Source organism: Drosophila mojavensis, unplaced genomic scaffold (assembly GCF_018153725.1).
Source record: "Drosophila mojavensis isolate 15081-1352.22 unplaced genomic scaffold, ASM1815372v1 contig_74, whole genome shotgun sequence".
Classification (NCBI taxonomy): domain Eukaryota; kingdom Metazoa; phylum Arthropoda; class Insecta; order Diptera; family Drosophilidae; genus Drosophila; species Drosophila mojavensis.
This window is the reverse complement of record NW_025318899.1, coordinates 9,372,907-9,380,527: the sequence shown is the minus strand read 5'-3', so window position 1 is coordinate 9,380,527 and position 7,621 is coordinate 9,372,907. Positions and strand designations below refer to the sequence as shown.

General features: G+C 40.2%; 1 long non-coding RNA gene across 3 annotated transcripts; it reads right to left on the bottom strand.

Annotated features, from left to right (window-relative positions):
* Window positions 1-822: 822 nt before the first annotated feature.
* Window positions 823-6,400, bottom strand: LOC122757579. Of its 3 annotated transcripts, none has more exons than XR_006357664.1 (3): window positions 4,189-6,400; window positions 3,341-3,967; window positions 823-3,270 (listed from the first exon to the last, which is right to left on the bottom strand). It is a non-coding gene; the product is annotated as an uncharacterized LOC122757579 (long non-coding RNA). The 3 variants fall into 3 exon arrangements; XR_006357663.1 differs by having other exon boundaries at window positions 823-3,716; window positions 3,790-3,967; XR_006357662.1 differs by having other exon boundaries at window positions 823-3,967; window positions 4,189-4,256; window positions 5,899-6,400.
* Between the last annotated feature and the right edge of the window lie 1,221 nt (window positions 6,401-7,621).

Below are 7,621 nucleotides of genomic sequence, written 5' to 3'. Positions count from 1 at the left end.
CTGCGGCTGCTGCTGCCGCTGTGTGGCCCGCCTGCGCAATTGATGGCAAATGCTGGCCACGACCGACCTCCAAGGGCAAGCGCAGAAAACATGATTTTTGTGTAACGAGAACATTGTTCTCGCAATCTCTCTACCCTGGCCACACTGCAATTGGCGTCGTTGGCGATCGCCGCAGCTCCTGGGCAGCCTAGCAGCCGGGCACTCGGGCAGCGGGCACTTTTAGCAACTACACGATTGTTACAGCCGGATCGTGCAAGAATACAGCGACGGTCTGACAGGTGGCGCCGGCGCCAATTTAAATATGAGAACAACGAATGATTATCCAGCGATCAGGCCTAAAAAGAAGTACGACAAGACAATACTCAAAAGATCATCTCAAACTTCAAAAGTTGAATGAACAATGAAATCTTTGCACTAATAATGTGAAATAGATAGATCGATATATGTACATAGATAAAAAAAAGACTTCAAAGTATTTTTATGTTGTTAATTCACAAAAAAATATTAAAATTAAAAAAATACGTTATGGTCACTCGATATTTCCATAATTTTCTTTTTTATTAACAGTATATGGAAGAGTATGATAATTTTCTTTTATGAGTATATTTTTTGTTCTTCTATTTTATTTACTATTCGTTTGTGTTTTGTTTCTTGAGACTTCCATATATAAAAATATTCTTATAAATGTGGCTTGATTCATAATTGAATTGAGCATAGCAGTTCGATTTCCAATTCAACTAATACAATATTGTATTGCTATATATTCCGTATAAAATATATTCTACGCACTATATTCAGTTTAAAATATATATATACAATTATATACACAATTTAATCCCTTTGCATTGAGCTAAAAACAAATGTAATTTCTTAATCTATTTTATTCGCTCTAACGAATCGATAAATTCGCATAGATAAGCGAACATAGGCATAAACGTGGCTATATTAAGCAGCTTCGTTGCGGATCATGCATATATATACATACAAATATACATATAAATATCTCCTTGTGAATACAGCGATATAAATATGTAAGCTGGAACACGTGATGTTATTTATGTGCCCCAAGCGCTGAGTCCACGTTGCAACCCCTCATAGAAATCAATGCCAAAAGGCAAAAATGTTTCACGAAATTCAATTAAGGGTAGAGAAATGTTAAGATTAAGCCTTCCAGAAATATCGAAACGTGGCCTCCCTTGTGCCACTGACTTGAAGAGCTTAAATACAAACACTTGAGCCTTGAAATGAAATATGTATGTTTGTATGGGCATAAAAATGTTGCTGATAATTATCAAGTAATTACGATAGCTTGAGTACACTTTATTGAAATAATTGAGCCTCAAATGAAAGATATATATGGAATCGAGACTGATTCCCTGAGCTATATGTTACAAGAATCAATAGAGAAAAAAAACTCTTAATTTAAAAGTCCTGTGCTGTTATTTACTGACAAGTTCTATTCTATTCTAAACAATTTAGGACTTTAGGCATCTTATTATATTACAATTATTTCATAAGCTTTTTTTGAAATATTTCTAAGCCTCGATTGATTTATTAATGAGCACTGAATATTATTAAAAATACATTTATTACAGTGGTTCAATGCAAGTTTTAGAATGCTACAGACTAGGACACTCATGGTTGTTTATATTATGTACATAGCTCAAGTTGATAGCAATAAAATTTTATATTAGAAAATGGGCTAAATATGAATATACACAAATAGAGTATTCCCATCCATACAGTACTTCACATTATTTAGTTACATAATTAAAAATGGAAAACTACTTAACAGTTTTTTATATATGTTAAATGTTGATGTACAAGTGAACAACCAGAATACCCTGTATTTATTATAACATAAATTTGGGTATTTTGGACTTTCTCTGATTTTGACCACGAATAGCTGCATCATGAATAATCGGTGAACATTTTTACCATAGAACTGTTATTCTATAGCCATATAAATGCTCCTTAAGCATATATAATCATTATATATATTTATAAGAATATTCTTAAAGATCCACATACAAACACAGTAGACTTAACTTAGTAGCTCAAGGATATCGTTCAGTTCCCATACATCATGTGCAATCATGAATGAAGGACTCCTTTGGCTGATACAGGGTATCTCTTAGTTCTCAGGCACCGTTACATGTGCTGTGCCACTTTTTATCTATTTTATGAGCAGCAGTGAGGGCATTAAAAATTCAAGTTGAGCTCGACTGTGTCCCGAAATTTGACTGCCTGATGAATGAAGAAGGTCGCTCGCTCTCACTCCCGAAAAATGTCCCCTCGAAGGAAGGGCAATTCGATCTAGGCGACGCTGGCGCCAGGCGCTGGTCCAGCCGCAGCCTTATCAATGATGCAGCGAGTCCTTTTCTAGTTTTATCTGCGTCTCACTATGTCACTGACGCGACGACACTTGTGAATGGACAACGGGCAGGACAATAGCGCCGCTGTGGGTCACTCACTCTCCGCGCTCTCGGCCTGGCTGGCACCAGTTGCCAACTGGGCAGATCTCATTTTAATTGCACGGCCTGATCGATCACACGCAGTGTGCCAGGTCGATCTGTGTGTGTGTGTGTGTGTGTGAGTATCTGTTACAACAGAGCAATGAACATAATGTTGTACAAGTATCTTTAAGATGCATGCGATATATGCATTGAACTCAACTACCTGTCCCTGCTGGCCTGCCTACCTGTCCGCCGTCTGTCTGAGCCTAGTTAATCTGTCCCGCTTTCGATAACGTTTTAGTGCTCAATTTTTAACTCTACGCCCCTTTTGTGGTTTTGCTCTTTACAACTGTTTATGCCTTTTATGATACGTCTCGACCAGGCCAAGGAACAAGAATCAGACCTCGACTTCGACTTCAACCTGGCCAACGACTTTGTCCTGCCGACAATCAGCACACGAGTGCCCCGATCCAGCGTTGTCCACTTGTCAATCGGAAAGTCGTTCGGATTGTAATTTAATATGCTAGCCGTGTATTCATATTGGCTCGGTTCGTTGTTTCTCTTATTTAATCTGGGCAGCTGGATGGCGGCTATTGGCGTTCGGCTCCTTCACACTTTTGGTGCCCCTTGACCATGTTGGCCATGTCCATGTCCAGATAGATGCTTACATAGGCCCATTAGGGCCGCTGCGGTCGCTGGCTTTCCGCTTTAGGCAGTCGGCAGTCGGCATTCGGTGTTCGGTGTTTGGTTTTTGGTTTCCTGCAAATGTGCCTCGCTCATTTAAATATTTTATCATTGATGCGCCGAGTAGACACTAAAGAGAATTTTATATCTTTTCAGTTCGCTACGTTTTTATCACTCGAATGAACAAAAACATTTGTTACCAATCAGAGTTCTTAATTTTACGGCCTGTCTTTCGGCTCACAAAAGTGCCGCTGCGACAAAAGTGGACCCAACTTCCCAATCCACCTCCAGTCCAGCCTCACTCTCATTCTCACTCTCTCTCTCCCTCTCTCTTTCTCACTCGCACTGGATCTTTTGTCGGCTTTGTCGCAGAAATTAGTCGTGTATTCCTTTAAAGCTTGTATGTATTCAATGGCAGTATCTTAATTGGCTTTGATGCTGCGATGGCCTTTCATAAATTTCAATCCATTCACATGCGACTCTTTGCATCTGTGTGCGACTGTATGTGTGTGTGTGTGTCTGGGTGTGTGTGCGTTGTTTACATTAGCTGGTAAAAGCATTAATGAGTATTCCTCTCTGAAAATAAATGACGTGAAGTGTATGAAAATGAATTGTTGAAATGAAATGTTAATATGTACATATACATCACTTTATGATCGCGATGACAGCCAGCGATAGCCAGCGCACAGACATCATTTATAATGGCCAACATCCAATTTGCCTTAAGTATGAATGGCCTTATGAATCACTAATCAAACATTTGGATTTCTTTCTGATTAGCTAACTAGCAATAAAACACGATGAAGAAGCGCTAAGCAGAAGCCGAACTGCTTAATGACAGCTCAATATTGTGTGATTGATTGCAAGAAGCGACATCCGGTGGAATAAAGTTTATAAATGGATATATATATGTATATATAAATGGATATATATATGGATATATATATGTATATATATATATGGATATATATATGTATATATAATGGATATATATATGGATATATATATGTATATATATGTATATATAAATGGGTATTTAAATATTCACCTAAGTTGCTTTAGATATATATCTCTCACATATTCCCTCATGTACTTGTCCAATAATACGTGTATGATCTGCAAATTGCATTGATTAGTATAACCATTCTATGCGATTCTCATAAATTCATATAAAACTCTACATAATTCCAAGGATTGCTCTCTCTCACTCTCTCTCTCCCTCTCTCTCTCTCTCTCTCTCTGCCAGTTGACTACATAATTATAAAATCAATTTATATCAAGCCATAAAAAATGCTTTCTATGCGATTCTCATATCTACAAGTGAGCTATAAAGATCGTGCACATATGTGGGTAGGATTTCCGTGGATATAGTTCACGTCATAGCCCGACATCATATCATATCATATCCACATCATATCATATTTTTATCATCAGAGCTTAAGCAACATTCAGGTACTCGAACTTACTTGAGTAACTTCTAACTACCCCCGAGTATTCAATTGACATACAGGAAGATAACTCAGTCAAGACAATGGACTTTGCAAATAAATGACAAATTATGGACGATAAATTCTCAAGAGTTAAACTGGACAGACGTCAGACGTTCAGACGTTCAGATCAGGCCAAATGTTATAAGCGAGAAACTGGAGCAGTTGCTTCTTTTAAAAATTATGTTAAACTAGCGGAAGGAGCGAAGCACAAATTTATGCACTCGTCCACGCAGGGTGCAAAGGCATAATTTATGAGTGCGTTCCACAGTTTCGATCTATCTCGCTCTCTCTCTCTCTCTCACTCTCTCGATATATATGTATATATAAGTGCTGGCGGATATACAAGCGAATGGACATGGTCGTAATGCTAAATGACTAATAGGAGGGGGAAACTGAGGCTGAAGATGAGGGCAGCCAGAGGAGAGGGCGAGAGTGAGAGGGAGAGGGAAATAGCGTGTACCGCAATAATGAAACAAGGCATATTGGAAAAATTTCACGGCCATTTGGCCGCTGGCTAAACCGAGTCGAAGTCACTCCATGTCACCGGCCACTGGTCAGGGTCTAATTTATAGAGCGATTCGGTGGGTGTTTTGTTTATTTATTCACGAGTCTCTACTGTGAGATTCAATTTATGCAGGCTGCGCGGTTGACACGAGGGGGCGACGCGAGAGGGCGAGAGGGCGAGACACGGTCAGGTAAATTGAAAAATGGACATTTGTTGTTACAGATCCATTGACTCATTTACCAGAGCAAGAGCAACAACATTTGTTGTGTCCCAGCTCTTAAAACAGGAATAGGAACAAACACAGAAACAGAAACAGGAACAGGAACGGGAGTTGGGGTGGGGGGGGCAAGGGCACGACTTTGGCTTTTCAGCTTAGATAAGCCGGCTGCTGCTGCTTCTGCTGCTGTTGCTGCTATCGTATCTCTACTGTAGCAGACACAGGGCACAGTTGGGCTCGAGGGTTGTTTGGCTGCTGGTTTGACATGCAGATGTGACGAGCGCGGATTTGTTTCGTGTAGTGAATGTTTTTTTTTCTCTCTCTCGCTTTGACAAGGACAACTTGATTTTTTTCTATTTTGGATTTTTGAGCGATGCGGCTTTTTGGGGCGTAATGGAAATCCTTTTTAAGCTTGAGCGACGACAACAACAAAAACGAGGAGAAAAAGTGTTCGCGAGTGCATTTGACACTTTGTACTTGATGGATTATGCTTAATTATTGATTAAATGGGCTTGTACTTGTCAGCCCAAATGCAAAATCCATTACCTATTTTGAATATGCCCGGCCAGAAATTAGATTTACATTTTTTGCGATCAGCCAGAGAAGAGGAAGAATTTATAATTTGACACACGCTGGGCGCGCACTTTTGATGGATGCAGAGGCTGAGGCGGAGGCCAAATACAAAGTCCAAAAGGCTGAGAATTTACGTCAATGTCAATCGCTGCTATCGATGCGAAGCGCCGCTCTCCCTCTCCCTCTCTCTTTCCCTCTACCCGCTTTGAGACATGCATATCAATAGGTGCATGCGTGTGTGTGTGTGTGTGTGTACAGAATCTGGTGCCTGGTCACGCAGAAGAAGAAGAAGACGACGACGAAGTCGAAGATGTGGACGATGTAGAAGAGGAAGACTGAGAGCCGGCGTTGTCGATTGAAGCGATAACGCGAAGCCTTTCAGTAGATGCCGCGTCGTTATTTTTCGGTTGTCGCTTCATCTGCTCTGATTAATTCTCTGTGATGAATGCCGCAGCCACTTGCTACGCTGCCTCCGGACTGGACTGGGCCAAGCCAAGAGAAGAGCCATTGCCAGAGCCATTGCGAGAAGCAGCGAAGCTTTGATTTATCGACATTCCGATGAATGTGCCGCCATTTTAGAGGCGAGGCTCACGTAGGTAGGTGCAGGCTATGGCTGCAGCATGCGTAGCTTTTCCGAGTTGGAAAAGCTTTCGTCCACTGCTGAGCTTTCACAGAGTGCAGGCCAACGATAGCTGGGCGAATAGTTCCCAAGCGAAAGCTGAACTCGAACTCGACGTCGACGTCGAGTGTGAAGGTTGCACACTGTGTGGTACATTTTCCACACAGTTTTCCCGCTTTTAAAATCCAGTCGGGCATTGGCGAGAAAAACCTAGTCACAAATTTCCCACTATTTCCCCACTATTTCGTGCTCAGCTCTCGTGCAGCCACAAGCACCGCCCGTTAAAAAATGGCTGCGCATTTATCTGCAGACCTCTCGCCGTTGGAGTGAAGCGTGCCGCTATACGAATGTAACCCTCGTGCGCTCTCGCTGTCTCGCTCACACACTTCCCCTCAACAGCAGCCACGCCAGCCGCGTTTATCGCGCCACTCTTTTTTCCTTTACTTTCCTTCCTTTTCTTTTCGATTTTCCTTTTCTCGTGCCACAATAATAAGCAATACAAAACTTTAATCGACGCTTTACAATTCTAATGTGCCCGTGCATAATCCCAGCCCCCCAAAAGTGTATTTAAATCAATGTACAACAAAGAAGTACAAACAAATCTCATTGTTGAGTCGCGCACAAATTAGACGAAATGCGTGAAAAACTCACTGAATATGCAATATATGCTATATGTATGTCTACCTAGATGGCAATCGGAATAACTAAGAGATAGGTTTGTATAAAGAAAGACTTTCTATATACAATTATTTAATGGGATTGCGGAAAAATATCTATTTTGTGAATGCAATGAATAGTTTGGTATATATAGCAAAAAACTTATATTTGATTCCTTTTTTGGGTATACGCTGAAGGATATAAGAAAAGACATAATAGAAAAGGTATTTTAGTAGCAAGATATTTATATACAAGAAATTATGTATATGAATCGAATGGGGTAGGTGTGCATAAAATAAATTCTTGGCAATATACATATAGAAAAAACAAGGGAATGCATAGATGTTGTTATATAAAATTAAGATTAAACATATAGATAGGTTTATAAAGTGTGATGAAGCATATCTATCAGTATGTTTA